A 17,736-nucleotide genomic window follows, 5' to 3' on the forward strand; every position below is an offset into this window, starting at 1 on the left:
TAGGACTAAACTTGATGAAATTTATATTACTGAAATCAGCATTAAAATCTAATTCTTGTGATGTATCTATTGTTATAAAAATTCTGTGTTTTAGAGTTTCGGTTACTATTGAGCCGGGTCGCTCCTTACTTACAGTTCGTTACAACGAACTGTTTGGAAGTAATAGGTTTTCAACAATTACAGATATTATTCAAACTTTAAGAATTTATTTTATCAAGCTCCTACAATTTTGCTAATAGCCTTTTCTTAAAATAACTATACAACCTCAAACCAGTAAAACTAACTATAACCACAATTATGAACCACCTCAGTTATCATAGGACCAAAAATTGTATGAAGAGCTTGCATTAAGCATGAAGCAAAGAATGTGAGTTACTTCCAAGAGTGGAAACTAGCGTTAGTGTCGACAGAAAAAACAAAACTATCAGCGCCATCTAGCATGTGGCGAAAATAGCAAATTTTTCAAGCTTTGTAATCATTTTTTTGTCAGGCACTGAGATCAGACACTTATAACTATGCTAATTATACAAATTAAATTAATTATTCTTATTATTAAACTGAGAAAATATCTAGTGTCGCCAAACACTAGTTGGTGTTGATAGTTTTTTAGGTCGAATCTAGTACCAGTTTCCAATGTATAAACATTACCCATACACTTTTTGGCATTGAGAGCATGCATCTCCGAATAATTGAACAAGATAACCACCAACTTGAAGAACAAAATAAAATTATTTTCTTGATACCATAATTTAGTCTAAAAGAAATGCACAGCTTTCATAAATCTAAAAAATTGTTAAAGCCAATTTGGTTTTACTTTTTTACGCATTTGCCAGATTATTAAACATAGCTATTGGTAGTTTCATCTTATAAAACTCCACCGATTTTTATCCTCGCATTGGGAATAAAGGTTGTATTCAGCCATATTTATTAATTCAAATTTAATATTTGGATTACATCTTTCAATTGTATTTGAATATAATAATTCAGCCAATATTGATTTTTCTGTTAGTAGATATTCTAAAATTCTAAAAAGCGCCTTTCTTTATTTTTAAATCTCACATATCCTAGATGAATTTCAGCTATAAGACTTGTTTGTTTATTAAACTTTTTTAGCAATTTCTGTCGAAATACACAAACTGTGTCATAGTAAGGGTTTATCTGGAATTTTATTAATGACTGGCTTTAGTTTAGAAGAGTAGACAAACAAAAAGTAATAAAAGACATAATTTTAATTGTGTCTTGAGAACATAAATGGTACTGATTCTTGTGCTTGCGAAGTGAACATTAAGTTTGATTTTCCTTTTGTAATGGAGCATTGTTAATCTGTTTGTTTTGAATACATCTGAAAAAAATTTCCTGACTGACTTCCAAAGCAGTCTATACTGTTATGTCCTGTGATTGTGTTTAAATAGCACCATCTATAACTCAAATCACGTGATATAAGCAGTCAATAGACCGAGGGAAGCAGACCTAAAAGAAAACAGAAAGAAAATGAAAACCATGAAATGTAAAGAATACTAATAAAGAATAACTACTAAAGAATAGACTAATAAAAAGAATAAATAATGAAGATTAAGAACAATTTATGTCTAAAATTAAAAATTAAAAAGACTTCTGAGGAGGCAGATGGGACAAAAGCATTCGAGGGTAAAATAACTTGGGCCAAACCTGACCTTAGAGAGTCTGTAAAACGCACAGTTCCAGAAAAATTAGGTGATGGCACAATAGTCCAATTTGTTACAGCACAAGAGTTTTTCAAAAATACAGTTTTGTATCTTATTACAACACTTGCTCATATTTATGTTAAAACATATTTATGTTTTGCTGAGGACGGCCCTTGAACATAGGGGAAAAATATTAATTAAACAAAATCCCACTGTCTTACGAAAAGAATTCCCTATTCTTCTTGTTTTTGACTTTTTTCCCCAAACCCGTCCGCTACAAATTTTGAGATAGCCAGTGTTTTTGAAATTGTTCAAAAATTAGATAACAAAAACACCACCCAAAGCCCTGGGGTTAGGCGTTGTAAGTGTTGTCCTAGGGGTGTATATGTTCTTATGAAAGAGATGCTCGTATAAACTTCAGAGGGGGCTCTTTTATTTGAAATTGAAAGTCTTATTTCAATTTTCAAGAGTCAAAAGATATCCGAGGGAACCTAGCCCCCCCCCACACCCTTTTTTCCCCAAGCCCATCCTATAAAAATTTTATAACAGCCCTTTCATTTAATATAGTTAAAAGGTCAGCTATTAAAAATTCCTGTGTCGACGGAACCTGCCAGGGCCCGGAGGCAGGCGTTATAAGTATTGCTCTAGGGCATATTTAGTTATTATGGAAGGGTTGCTTGTTTTAACTTCGGAGTGGGCTCATTTTATTTGAACTTTAAATTATTTTTAAATTTTTAAGATTCAAAAGATATCGGAGGGCACCGAAACCCCCCCCCTCCTCCACGCCCGAACGGCCACAGGTACCAATTTTTAGATAGATATTTTTCTAAAAAAAAAGCTTCAATGTTGTGTTAAAAAAAAAAAACGGGGTCAAAAAAGCCCCCCCAGGGCCCGGGGGGAGGCGTTATAAGTTATGCCCTGGAGGCATAGTTGGTTGTTATGGAAGGGATGCTCGTATGAAATTCCGAGAGGGCTCCGTTGATTGGAAATTGATAGTTGTATTTGATTCACTTTTTAAGAGTCAAAAGTGATTGAAGGGCAGCTAGCCCCCACCCACACACCATTAATTTTTGTCATAGATGAACTTCATATGGAAGTGGTCTTCGTATAAACTTCAATGGGGGCTTATTCGATTAGAAATGGAGAGTTCTAGTGCCTTCTTTAAGAGTCAAAAGTAATCAGAGGGCAACTGCCCCCCCAAGCCCTTTTCCCCCAAATACATCTGATAAAAATTTGAGGTAGCCTTTTTGTTAAAAATAGTTATAAGATCATATAAGAAAAACTCCTGTGTCGACAACCCCCCCCCCCCCAGGGCCGGGGCCGGGGGTGTAAGTAGTTGTCGGGGGGCCGATTTGGTTTTTATGGATGGTAGATTGTATAAACTTCAGAGAGGGTTCATTTGAATGAAAATTAAAAGTTGTAGTTCATTTTCCCAGAGTGAAAAAAGATCAGAGGGCAACTAGCTCCTCCAACCCTCCACGCCTTCGGGTGTATCGGATGGATAAACCCATCTGATAAAATTTCAGGTGACCATTTTGTTAAAAATAGTTCAACCATTAGATATTAAAACTCCAGGGACAACACAACCCCCCAAGGCCTAGGGATAGACGTCGTAAGTTATACTCTGGGGATATATATGGTTCTTATAGAAGTGATACTCGTATAAACTTCAGAGAGGGCTCATTTGATTGAAAATAGAAGGTTCTAGTTCACTTTTAAAGAGTCAAAAAAGACCGAAGCTAAATCTAGTCCCCCCATGCCCTTTTTCCCCAAACCCATCCGATAAAAAATTTGAGATAGCAGTTTTGTTAAAAATAGTTCAAACATCAGATAATAAAAACTCCGAGGTTGACACAAACCCATTTTTTCACTTTGACATTGTTACTTCAATATCAGTTTTGATACTTTGACGAATATTTGATTTTTTTTAAGCTTGATTTTGAAATAAGGAATTTTTAAAAACTTGAAATTTTTTGCAATCAAGAACGAAGAAAAATTAATTAAAAAAAACTTTCGGAAAAATAAGTTTATCGAATAAGTTTAATGGCAATTTTAAAATTAAGATAAGAATATCAAAATGCATTTTAAAATTAAAAATAAAAAAGACCAGAAAATATTATTAAAGAATAAATGAAACCCAAAACAAACAGAAATTTAATAAACCATCACAGCAAAAACATACAACAAGTAATAATATAAATGAATAAATAGATCCTAAAGCGATTAATGTTTAGATTGAATATGACAATCAAGCTTAAAACGAAAAAAATGTTTTCCTATTGAAGTATTAATGAAACTTAGAACGAACAGAAATGAAATAAACAATCAATGCAAACCAACATACAATAGATATTAATATAAATTAATAATAAGATCTTAAAACGAGTGAAACTTAAATTAAATATGCAAATCAAGCTTGAAACGAACAAAAATCACTACGAACAAGAGTTTGGGTATGACCCCCTTATCTCACTGTAAAAGTCTAAAACCTACTGCGTCATTGGCACTTTACTGAAAAATATCTGCGCCTTGAACAGACTTGTAAAGTATGAGCAACTTCAAATTGAATAGTTGATGCATAATGATATTAATTATTGAAAGATCCATCAGTTCAAGAATTTATTTCACTGTAATTGTATTTTTATTTTCAATACTGTAAGAACTGGAAAAGAATATTTTTGTAATATTATCCGTTATCAGTTAAGCGCCAATGACGCAGAAGGCTTTTGGCTTTTATTCACAGTTAGGAAAGGAGGCAGTATCCAAACAATTGTTTGTAGGGAAACTATATTCGTCTTTAACAACTTTAAAAAGAGCTAATAAATTAAACTGAATATTTGGTGTATAATGATATTAGTTGCTGAAATCTGATCATTTAAAAATTTTAGTCAAATTTTAATGTTTATTTTAAATATTAAGTACAAAAGAAAATATTTGTCATAAAGTTGATTTTCAGTAAAGCGACAATGACGCAGTAGGTTTTAGACTTTTGCAGTGAGAGAAGGAGGGCATACCCAAACTGGTCGTGATGGTAATTTTTTTTCGTTTAAAGCTTGATTTGGATATTCAATTTAAGTTTCACTCGTTTTAAGATTTAATTTATTAATTTACATTAATATCTAATTTAATTTCTGTTCGTTTTTAGTTTCATTTATATTTCAATAGGAAAATATTTTTTTCGTTTTAATATTGACATTAATATTCAATCTTAGAATTAATTTCTTTAATATATATTTATTAATTTATATTATTAATTGTTGTATTTTTTAGATATGATTGTTTATTTATTTTCTGTTCGTTTTGGGTTTCATTTATTCTTTAATATATAATTTCTGGTTGTTTTGAATTTGAATTTGTATCTGCTGAGCTTAAGTTTAAGATAAGCTTTACTTTTCTTTGAAAAAAGATTTTTCTGAAAGTTTTTTTTTAATTAATTACATTAAATAGGGATGTATTTCCTCACCAATTACTTTTCCTTAATGATAGATTTTTTTTAACGTGTCTAAACTAAAATTTGTAGCCTACAAAAAGATCATTTAATGCGAAAGAACTTACTTGTCTGTGAGTCTTTTGAACCATATACCCTTGTTGTCCCTGAACAGAATCAATATTTGACATGCGCATTCCTGGAAATAAAAAAAGTTGTAGTAAATAATCTTATTTAATGTTTTTTGGGTCTCCCTAACAATATCTTAAGTGCATAAATATAGACCTATTGAAAGCAATTGAATTTTACACTGCTTGTGCACTTAATAAATAATAATCTAAAACGAAAAACAAACACAATAACCTTTTTTTACATTTAATGATTTACAAAGTTTGATTTATAAGCTATAAAGAAAATTTAATTAATTACTGTAACCTCCAGACGATCTCACATTCCCTTCAATACAGGCAACAGGACACTAAAAAATATACACTGTTTCCTAAGAATCTACGGGTAATTTTTGTTAATTTAAAAGCTTGGTAGGTTTGCATAATTTGAAAAAATAGCGTTTAAGCTAGGGAGTCCTCCTTGATGTCAGTTCTAAATGACCCACTCCCCATAAGAAACTGTGGCCCAAAAATACTTGCTTACTGGACTGGTATGCTGATATAATAAAGGGTTACATCGTCCCTTCGAATCTTTCAACACGATCTCAGAACCCTTCCAATATAGGCTACAATACTGATGGTAAACTTCATTATGTAAGCACCGTATTATACAATTATTTACAAACCATTTCTTAAATTCCCCAACAATCCTTTCTAATGCATCCATTTATCTGTACAGTTCTAGTAGGGAATTCTTTCTATAGACTTTTATATTATGCACAAATAAATGGCCTTTGGTTCCTAGAACCATACTTTTCCTGAAGCCCCACCCCTCTAGGTTTTTCTCTTTTAAATCAATGATTGCAATCGCAAATTGCATTATTCTAATCAGAATACTAAGACTGTTTAACATTAAAAAAGGATGCTTGTTTTCTGTTTCAATTGTCTTAATATACTATCTTATTAAGCCAAGAACACAGTGCCAAAACACTCATTCTAATTCAACTCCGTAATCATGAAAGCTGCAAAATTCATTTGTTGAAGAATAAACATAAAACCCAGGACAATTAATAGCTCTAATAAGCTTTTCGAAAAGAATGTGGCAGAAAACCCTACGAAGACAAACAAATTTAAAATCTAAAAATTTAAATCAATAAAACCGAAGAGTCTAAGGTCTGACCAATATTCCAATTGGTGGAAACAAATGGCGGAGAAGACAGGAGGGGAGCTTAACCTATTCAAGAATTATCTAAAGGATAACTTGAAAATATAGAATTCTCAAATACAATTTTTCCCATGCTGTCCCCTCTCACTTCTCGAGAAAAAAAAATTGCGGCTCACTTTCACCCTTACTTGTGCCCACCAATCTAGGCTATGCTAGAACTTAGTTAGCTTTAAATGTGTTCTAAATTAACTCTAATTGAATGCGTATATTCCACCTTTTGACTAGACAGATAGCTGCAGGGGTGTCGCTTTTTCTTATCAAATAAAATATTTTTAAAATTGAATTTTTATTAAAGACTGTACCACCATTTAGTGTTTTACCTTTTCAGTCAAAAAATAATTGTTGAAAATTATATAAATATCTGCTTTTATGCTGTGAGTTCAGAGAGCCTAAGGTTTAAGATAAAATATGAAAGAAGTAGTGCTTATTTATCTTAATAATTCCTGAACATTTAAATAAAATAATTTTATTTAACAGCAAAGTGCAAAAATATTTATGGTGTCTGAAGAATAATTTCCATTTTTTCATTCAAACCAGAAAAAAACATGAAAATTTTAAATTAGTTTGGTTTTCCTTTTGCTTCAATTGATCTAGAGGCATTAGCCTGGTTTCTGTAGGTAGCAAATTACTGAGTATGATCATATTTTCTAAACTTGGAGATGCTCTATACAAAGTTTTAAGAGAATAATAGTGCGGTTTTCAGAAGGGTAGAGGATGCGTCAACCTAATGTTCACTCTTAGGTTAGTAATTGAGAAGCGCATGAGCCACTAAACACATTTAGTCCTCAGTTTATAGATCATGAGTAAGCGGTTGATTCAGCTGATAGAAGAGCTTTAGCGAAGGTTTTATCCTTGCATGGTATACAAGACAAAATTGAAGTGATTAGTGCTATGTATGAGAATGAGAATAACACTGCTGCAGTTAAGGTAGGAAATGAGGTTAGCAGCTGGTTTCGTGTTAAATCAGGAGTTAAACAATGTTGTTTTATCCCCCTTTATATGAATCTTTACCACTGCAACCCAGATTACAAACAGGAAAAAGCCTATGACTTTTACTTATTTAGAAGAGTAAGATACAAACCTCAAAGAATCAGGCAGCTAACTAAGTCAATTTGTGCAATGGTTTGTTCTTCTAATGCTCATCTTTTAATATAATTCATTAATAAAAAGCGTGTGGCTTTTTCTTATTTTGAATAGTAAGAGACAAACCTGAGATAATGAGGCCACTAACTAAGTCCAATATGTGCCATGGTTTGTTCTTCACTAAGTTTCAGCTAAGTTTGCAGTCATGATACCAACGAAACTTACATAATTCCCATTTATAATTAATCGATCCTTTATTTAATCTTTATATACAGTAAGCCTCTAAGCTTACCAGAATCCAATAGCAAATTGCAGATTTATCTCAAGGGTCAGCAAAGCCAATCGCAGGGCTGAATCGTTCTATTTATCTGGGAGGAGAAGAATGAAAGAAGACTGAGCCGTATGACCCCTAGACTTTTCTAGAGACTGACGTCATCACCATCATCATCATTTTCATTTCTGTTGCCGTCATTTCTGTCATTGGGGGTTATTATTGTCGTCCCTTTACTGATATGTCTAATGATTTTGTCTTCCAAGGACAAGATGTTTTACTCTAAAAATTATCTTCACTCAGCCTTGGCCGGCTTAAAAACATGCACCATGAGATCAGCTCATATTTCCAAGTCTTAACGAGAATTTATCCGTGCTTTTCGTAACAACTGAAAGGACAACTAATCATTTTCACTATGCCAAGACCAGGCAAAGGAAAAAGTTATCCTTCAATGTAGGCATTCTACTTGTGAAAATAAAAGGACAGGAAAAAAAAGAGAATTATAAACAAAAACAATGTGAAAATAAGCAATACAAGCAAAAAAGAGGAAAAGATCTTTGTCTTGATAAAAGCTTAAAATTTATAAAAATTTTTCACATGGTGACTGGAAGATGTTTAGACAAAAAAAAGTCCTGCACTTTTATATAAGAGGTAATTTTTATTGCGTACTTTCACATTATATGGGCACTTCTAAAAAGTCAAGTTGGGTTAATACTAATTTTAATAAAATAGGATGAATATATAATAGTTTATAAACAAATTGTGGGGGAGGGCAAAGCATTGCACGTATTCAATATGTAACAATATGTAATTAATTCAAATTAATTAAGGGCAACCAGACTTCTGAAGTAATTTACACATGGAAAAGTCAAATGAAATATCTTTTCTTCATCTTATTGAACATACCATCATTTTCAGATTTTAGCCTCTTCACTTCTCTTTCAAGATCCTGAATCTTGGTAACAATATTTTCATGATTTTGAACCACTGAATACGGTACTGGTGCTTCTACTCGATCTCTGACTCGAATTTCTGACTGAAAAGCAAAACATGCTCCATTTTCAGCTTCTTTTAGAACGAAAATATTGCAATTAAAAATGACAGCAATAAAAAGAAGAAGAAGTGGCAGATTTCTTCGAAGAGATAGAAATATTGCTTAAGTTGGGCATACATTTAAACGTCTTGTGTGATGCTAACTAGACACTCATACTTTCAGTCATTTCACTTTAGTTTCAATGGGAGACATCATAAATTAATTTCTTAGACCACACAGCCTTTCCAATTTAAATTAAAAGTGAAAGAAAATATATGAAATGGAAGGATATTCAATGTTTTTTTGTAAATACATTTATTACTGTCTTCATTGAAAGTTTTTCCCGTACTGGTGTATTTTCATTTCATTTTATTTATATAGAAAAATATCATTGGCATTCATTATTCAATTTATAAATTAGGCATCTAAAATAGTCCTCAAAATTCCACATATCCTTTCTCCTAATGAGCAAAATATTTATATCATTCAAACCAGGTTATGACCATTTGCTTCAATAACCAAGTTGACTTTCAAAGATGGCTTTATTGCATGAGCTATTCAATTTTCTAGCATTTAAAAAAAGCACAATTATTAAAGCATGAAGCATATTCACAAATTATTGGAAACCTTTGGCCATTATACATACATAAAGGTCCACCTAGAAGAGACTTTGTGGCAAGGTGTGAAGATATCTAGAGCCCTGACCCAACTCCACCGAGACATCACATCTTATATTTTATCTATAGTTGTCATGTTGCGCCATTTCTTTTTTCTTTTTTTAAAATAACCCTCCAAATAAATTGGCACTCGCTAGACTAAACTTTTCACGAGGTACGGTAATTTAAACTAGGAGATTTGAGTATTTTTAGGATCTCCCCTCCCCTTAATCCATTTCATGTTTTTGCCTGTTTTATGTTTTTATTTTTGTTTATGTCTTTCATTTTTGGGTTTGCAACTCTGGCATAAGGAAATAAAAATTAATTTTGTCCTAACAAGATGAGAATAAACTGGCCATGATTCTAAGTTCATATTGGGCTAAGTGGTTAATCTAATCCTCCGTCACATCGGCATTTATAATCCTTCTTTCTTATTGGACAAGTTTGAACACATGTTTGAAAAGCTCTAATTTTACTCTTCTTAAAGTGCACCCAAAGACCCCACGGAGCCAAGGCTAAAAAAGCTATGAATTAGAAGTGGCGTGGTCTAAAAGAAAAAACCAATAACATATTGTGCCAACATCGTTCTTTACTTAGGCAGCGGTATGGCGCTGCCTCTGATTGTAATTTTTATTTTTATTTTTATATTTTTTGCAACTTAATGGTCCCTTTGTTCGTAGTTTTAATGGGTAAAGCAATATTTCAATAGATGTGTAATATACTGAAAAGAATTCTGACACCAGCTAACAGTTCAAAGTCAAGGTGTTACAACAACCCCAATATTATAAAATAAGTTTTATAAATTCTTTCTGTCTTTTTTTTTTATAGAAAGATAATTAATTAAAAACATTAAAAAAGAAAAATAACATCAATTGAGTCCACTAGAAAAAAATGAAAAAAATAAAAATCAAAAATATCAACACTTGAGACCCTGTACCATACTAATCTAGTGCAACAATACTATTCTATATTATTTCCTTACTCAATCTAAAAAGAAAAGGAAAAAGATGTTATGAATACCAATACATTGGTCCCTAAGCAGCCTACGAATGTATCAACCTCTTAGGAATGTATCTTCTTTCTTCCAATTTTATTGTGAATTTATTACGTAGCTTTTAGTGTTAGTTCAGGGCAAAATGACAAGCTGCACAGAGCTTTCACTTATTTCCCAGGGTTCAGGGCAGTTAATAAAAAATTAAATTAAAAAAACAATAAAAACAAAATTTCAACTGAAATAAAGAGCAACATTGAAACTTAAAGTGAACAGAAATTATAATTAGGCTGCGCAATCGCGTTGCCTAAGTAAAGAACAATGTTGGCACTATATATTTTGGTTTCTTTAGACCAGGGCACGTCTTATCGAAAGAGTTGTCATAGAAACGTCGAAAAGGGCTTATTCGATTGAAAATTGGAGTGGCTTGTGCCCTTTTTAACAGTCGATAGTGATTGGAAGGTAACTAACACCCCTTCCACGCTCACCATTTCTCCAAACACATCCAATCAACATTTTGAGATAACCATTTTGTTCTGCGTAGTTGATTTCCAAATAGAAATTATATTTTTGAGGAGGACAGTCCCCCACAACCCTCAGGGGAAGGGTTGCAAGTTATGCTCTGGGGGCAAATAAGGTTTTATAGGAACTGTTGTCGTAAAAACATCAAAAAAGGCTCATTCGATTGGAAATTCAAAGGGCTAGTGCCATTTTTAATAGTCGAAAGTGATTAGAGGGCACCTCACCCTCACACGTCCACCTGGTCACCCAACACATCCCATCAAAATTTCCTCATTGTCAGTTTTTTCAAAGTTGTTTAGATTTCCGTAACTTTGGTCTTTAAGGATGACACCCCCTCCCCCCCAAGCCCTCCTGGGCAGGACGGGCAGTTATGCCCTGGGGGCATATAAGGTTTTTTATAGAAAGCGTTGTCGTAGAAACCTCAAAAAAGGCCACTTTGATCGGAAATTGAAGTGGCAAGTGCCCTTTTAAATAGTCGAAAATGATTGAAAGACAACTAACACCCCTTCCACGTCCGCCATTTATCCAAACACATCCAATCAAAATTTTGAGATAGCCCTTTTGTTCAAAGTAGTTGAAAGGTCCAGAAATTATATCTGTGAGGATCACACGCCCTCCACAGCCCTCAAGGTACGGGTTGTAAGTAATGCCCTTGGGGCCGTTAAGGTTTTTAGCGAAGGCTTTGTCGTAGGAAACTTGAAGGGGTCGTTCGATTGGAAATTCAAAAGGCTCGTGCCCTATTTGATTGTCGAAAGTGATTTGAGGGCAACTCTTCCCCCTTTCACGCCTACCTTTTCCCGAAACACATCCAATCAAAATTTTTAGATAGCCATTTTGTTCAACATAGTTAAAAATTTTACAAAATTAGGTCTTTGAGGATGATAAACCCATCAGAGCCATCGGGGCAAGGGTTTTAATTTATGACCTGGGGGCATTTAAGGCTTTTACACATAGTGATGTTGTAGAAACTTCAAAAAGAGCTCATTCAATTGGAAATTAGAAGGGCTTGTGCCCTTTTTAACACTCGAAAATGATTGCAGGATAACTAACACCCCTCTCACACACACCATTCCCTAGACATATCCAATCAAAATTTTTAGATAGCCATTTTGTTCGACATAGTTAAAAAGTCCGGAAAATTTGTTTTTGATAATGATTCTCTACCCACAGCCCTCAGGGCAAAGGTTGTAAATCATGTCTTGGGGGCATATATGGTTTTTTTTATAGAATGCGTTTTCGTATAAAATTAAAAAAGTAATCATTCCATTAGAAACTGAAACGACTAGTGCCCTTTTTAATTGTCGAAAGTGATTGGAGGGTTAGTAACATTCCTCCCACGCCCACCATTTCCCCAAACACATCCAATCAAAATTTTGAGATAATCATTTTGTTCAACGTAGTTGAAAGGTCTGGTAATTATGTCTTTGAGGATGACTTTGAATTATGTCTTTGACCCCCTTACAGCCCTCAGGGCAGGGGTTGTAAGTTATGCCCTGGGGCATATAAGGTTTTATAGAAAACGTTATCGTAGAAAATTCAGAAAGAGCTCATTTGATTGGAAATTGAAAGGGCTAGTGCCCTTTTTAATAGTCAAAAGTGATTGGAGGGCAAATAACCCCCCTCTCACGCCCATCAGTTCTCCACACATCCAGTCCAACTGTTGAGACAGCAATTTTCTTCAACATAGTTGACAGTTCGGGACCTTAGGTCTTTGAGGATGACACCCCCCCAGCCCTCAGGGGAAGGATTGTACGTTATGCCCTGGGGGCATATTATGTTTTTATTGAAAGCGTTGTCGTAGGAACTTCAAAAGGACTCAGTCGAGTGGATATTGAAAGTGCTAATGCCTTTTTTAATAGTTGAAAGTGATTGGAGAGCAACTAACGCCCCTATCACGCCAACCATTTCGCCAAACACCTCCAATCAACAGTTTGAGGTAGCCGTTTTGTTTAACGTAGTTGAAAGTTCTGGAAATTAGGTTTTTGACGATGACAACCCCCTTACAGCCCGAAGGGCGGGGGCATAAAAGGTTTATATAGAAAGCGTTGTCGTAGAAACTCAAAAAGGGCTCATTCGATTGGAAATTGAAAGGCCAAGTGCCCTTTTTAACAGTCGAAAGTGATTGGAAGGCTTGACATTTTTATAGTAAAGACCGATGGGGTAGTTTCACGCTTGGTCGATTATGTGATTTTATTTTTGCTCATTGTCGGTTTAATGGAGTTCTTTACTTTTCTTTGAAAACCTAATTTTGTGGAAAAAAGTTTTTTAATTAATTTCGTATATAAGGTGGCTTACCTTCTCCTTAATACCCTGCTCTGAATGCTAAAACATTTTAGAACTTCTGAAAAAGCCTCTAAGTTCTAATTAAACGGCCCTTGTGTTTCAGGAGTAAATCTTAAAAAATTGGGACGAAGAGTCAAACTTCAGCGTAAGAGCAATTTATTGAAGAGGGGCTAACTCCCTCATATTCGGAACAACTTTAAGTTCATTTAAAGTTTTAACATTGTTCCCAACTTTCAGTTGGAAAAACTTTTTTTTAATTTAATTTCTGATAGTTTTTCATGAATTTCTACGCGGAAATTTCTTGCGGACGATTCCACCTGAAAAATTCTCATTAGCATACGTTCATTTAAAAATACTGCTTTCTGATCATTTTTCGAACCATGAAGGATATCCCAGTCCAAGGACCACTTGTCCTAGAACCAACCCCCCCCCCCCACCCCATCCCAGTGGAAAGTTGCTCCCGCGGAAAATGGAGGGCTGGTTGACCTTCAATCTTTTTGTTTACTTAAATAGGGAACTAGAAATTTCAGTTTCAGATCAAATGAGCCCTCTCCTAATCTTCTTGGATCTCTTATTAAATGTGATCACCCCCTGGAAAAAAAACACACACAAAAAAAAATAAAGACGCATGCATGATCTTTCTTTATGCAAATTTCTATGTTTCTGTATATAGGAGCTAGGAACCCTACTCTACCGTAGGGTTCGCTAGTACACTGACTTTGAGGATATGATTTTCATTAAGGTCGCTTGATGTTCCCCCTTCCTTTGCAAAAATTCTGCAAATTGTCTCAGACCCGTAACTTTTGATGGGTTACATTAATATTAATGAACTTTATATATTTTGATTAAGCAAAAAGATTTGATTATTTTAATTTCTATTGTTATCAAAACTCTTTTTTAGAGTCTCGGCTACTATTGAGTCGTCGCTCCTTACTTACAGTTTGTTAGTAGGGAGGCCATAACGACTCGTGACCCTGCATAATTCGCTTATCAAAAGAATGTATCTCCACTAACGGGTCAATGATACCTTTTTGAAGGTCAATCAGGAGCTGTTTCTAAGTGTATTCTAGCTAAAATAATGAAGATAATATAAAGGAACCACAGTGTTCAGTTTCTTTGGACTTGAGTTCGTTTTTTAACTATAAATACAAACAGGAAAAAGCCTACTGCTTTTTCTTCTTTTAAATAGTAAGAGACGAAACTCAAACAATCAAGTAGCTAACTAAGTCCAATGTATGGAATGGTTTGTTATTTCAGTGATCGTCTTTTAATGTAATAAAAGCACCATCTTTTCAATTTAAAATTTAAAAAAGAAACTTGTTTATTTACATTTTAGCTAAAATAATGAAGATAATATGAATGAACCACAGTGCTCAGTTTCTTTGGACTTGAGTTCGTTTTTTAACTATAAATACAAACAGGAAAAAGCCTACGGCTTTTTCTTCTTTTAAATAGTAAGAGACGAAACTCAAACAATCAAGTAGCTAACTAAGTCCAATGTATGGAATGGTTTGTTATTTCAGTGATCGTCTTTTAATGTAACGGATAATTATGAGAGGCAACCTGACCGAGTGGTCCAAGGCACTGGTGTTAGCCACCAGTCTCTTCGGAGGCGTGGGTTCAAATCTTACCGCTGGTATACGATTATGTTTGAAAGACTGCAGTGTGAAAAGACATCGGAAATGCAGTTTTTGGTGGAAAAATTTATTCTCTTTTAGAAATAATTTATTTTAGTTACAAAAGGTTTTTAACTCAATTAATTTCCTTTAAAATGAGCTATTGAACAACCCTCTACGATGTTCCAGTGCTAAGCTATCTCTGGATACAAAAGAAAAGGGAAAAAAATATCCTGTTTGTGGAGAATAACGTGGTAAAAGTCAATTTGCTTGATTTTCAAGCTAATATATTTTCTTTGTTATTCAAGCCAAAGGGCGGTAAGTTTCCTTTATAGTGGTTTCGGACAAGGCGGTTCTTATGGTGTACTTTTTGTTTTGATCTGACTCCTCTGTTAGGAACTATGGGTTTTTATATTTCTTAACATTGTACGTGATCGTCTCTTACTAGGTTGCTAGCGACCACTGCAACCCGGATTTTCCAGAGCATTTCTAGCCGACTTTTCAACAGCATCCGCTCCTTCAAAGAGAATTTTAATCTGTAATTTTGAATACTTTTCGTGATCCTGGTTAAACATACGTAAAATGTTTCTCAATTTAAGGATAAATAATGCTCATTTATCCGCTGCAACCCGGATAAATGATTACAAACAGGAAAAAGCCTAAGGATTTTTCTTCTTTGAAATAGAAAGAGACGAACTTCAAAAAATAAAGAAGATAACTAAATCAAATTTATACAATGATTTGTTATTCCAATGACCATCTTTTAATGTAATTTTAATGTAAAAATGTAAAAATTCGATGATCGAGCCTTTATGTAACCCGGATTAAAAAATTATTATCATATCTTATATGTAACTTTTATTTTAAAAGTCTTCGATAGTCTAATGGTAAATATGCCCACTTGTTACCTGGGAGAAGGGGGTTCGAATCCCAGTCGGGGAGAACTTTTAATATGTTGAATTAAAAGCACTATCTTTTCAATTTTAAATTTAAAAAAGAAACTTGTTTATTTACATTCTAGCTAAAATAATGTAGATACTATGAAGGAACCACAGGGTTCGGTTTCTTTGGGCTTGAGTTCGTTTTTCAACTATAAATAGAAACAGGAAAAAGCCTACGGCTTTTTCTTCTTTTAAATAGTAAGAGACAAAACTCAAACAATCCAGTAGCTAACTAAGTCCAATGTATGGAATGGTTTGTTATTTCAGTGATCGTCTTTTAATGTAATTCTTGGGGACTTTAATTGCAACCTACTCAATGTTGGTAAAAATATTGAATCTGACACTTTTTTTGAATTGGTAACCGCGAGTGGTCTTCTACCCACAATTTTTTTCCCCAGTAGAGTCGATCCTGTGAGATCAACTTAAACATTAATTGAAAACATTTTTTTATCCACTTCCCTGGGAAATGACCTGTCCTCAAATATAGTATTTTCGGATCTGTCAGACCATTTTCTTATTTAATTGTCTCTACCTTCGCAACCACTACCTCTACGGTCTAGAACTAATATCCCAACACCTACTCGAAATTACAGTTCTGCAAATATAAACCATTTCATCGATTGCCTAAGAACCACTGACTGGTCCGATGTCTTAAATTGTCATGAGGTAAATTCTGCCACAAATGGTTTTGCGCAAAGGCTAAGTGAGATTATCCATTCGACTTTTCCTATTCGTAAACCTAACCGGAAAAATATCCCTATTTGCCCCTGGATGTCACATAGCCTCATTGTCTCCTCATATCGTAAAAACAAATTATATAAGTTAGCCTGTAAGACCAGTAGTGATATTGACCTATCTAATTATAAGTATTATAAAAACTTATACACTAAACTCATCCGTGAAGCGAAGAAAAATTATTATTATACAAAAATTCTCAATTGCAAAGGAAATCTGAAAAAGATATGGTCCACCATTAATGATATACTTTCAAAAAATAGAAAATCAAAGTCTATACCTATTCGCCTTAAAGACACAAATGGTAGATTAATTGACCCTTTACATGCACCTGATGCATTTAATAATTATTTTTTGAATGTTCCTCATACTGACTCCCGCTCCTCCTCACAGGCTGTATTCCATCGCTTCAATTTTAGATCCATGTTTTTCTGCCCAACTGATAGCAATGAGGTACTTCAAATCATCGGTTCTCTCCCTAATAGTTTTACTCCTGACTGTCTTGGATTAAGCAATCAGCTCCTGAAGACCATATCTCTTTTGTTTACGAGGCCATCGAGCATATTGCCAACCTATCTTTAACGCACGGAGTTTTCCCTGATTTACTAAAGTCAGCCATTGTCATTCCAGTTCTTAAAAATCCAACTGAGATAGGTAATTATCGTCCAATCTCAATTCTTCCTGATATATCCAAAGTGCTCGAGAGAATCATCTCCAGACGTCTATCTCCCTTTCTGTTTGACAGTCAGCACTTCGTTTCCTTGATTTCTCCTCACTAATATGGCTTTAGGACGAAATTTTCAATTTCTCATGCTCTAATTGACGCCACACAGTTCATACACACACAACTAGACCTTAAAAAAACTGTATTGGGCTTATTTTTGGATTTTTCTGAGGCCTTTGATACGGCCGATCATAGTGTTTTTATAAGTATATTAAACAGTTACGGTATTCATGGTGTTCCCCTCTCTTGGTTTGATTCTTATCTATCTGGAAGGGTACAGAGTGTGAGCCTGGGTGGAGTATCCTCTCAGCCCTTACCTGTTCGGAGGAGTGTCCCGCAAGGCTCCGTTCTAGGCCCTATTTTATTTCTCCTGTATATCAATGATCTTGTTATAGACCTGGGCCCTTCAGTGTATCCTGTATTATTTGCTGATGACAGCAACTTCTTCATCACTGGCA

The 17,736-nt window shown here is 34.1% G+C and overlaps 1 long non-coding RNA gene across 1 annotated transcript; it reads right to left on the reverse strand.

Annotated features, from left to right (window-relative positions):
- Window positions 1–1,214: 1,214 nt before the first annotated feature.
- LOC148944890 (uncharacterized) lies at window positions 1,215–8,816 on the reverse strand. Its single transcript, XR_016142736.1, has 3 exons — window positions 8,684–8,816; window positions 5,220–5,290; window positions 1,215–1,470 (listed from the first exon to the last, which is right to left on the reverse strand). It is a non-coding gene; the product is annotated as an uncharacterized LOC148944890 (long non-coding RNA).
- Window positions 8,817–17,736: the final 8,920 nt, after the last annotated feature.

The sequence above is a fragment of the Artemia sp. Qi Xiang Cuo genome, chromosome 13, assembly GCF_049724085.1.
Source record: "Artemia sp. Qi Xiang Cuo chromosome 13, ASM4972408v1, whole genome shotgun sequence".
NCBI classification, from domain to species: Eukaryota; Metazoa; Arthropoda; class Branchiopoda; order Anostraca; family Artemiidae; genus Artemia; species Artemia sp. Qi Xiang Cuo.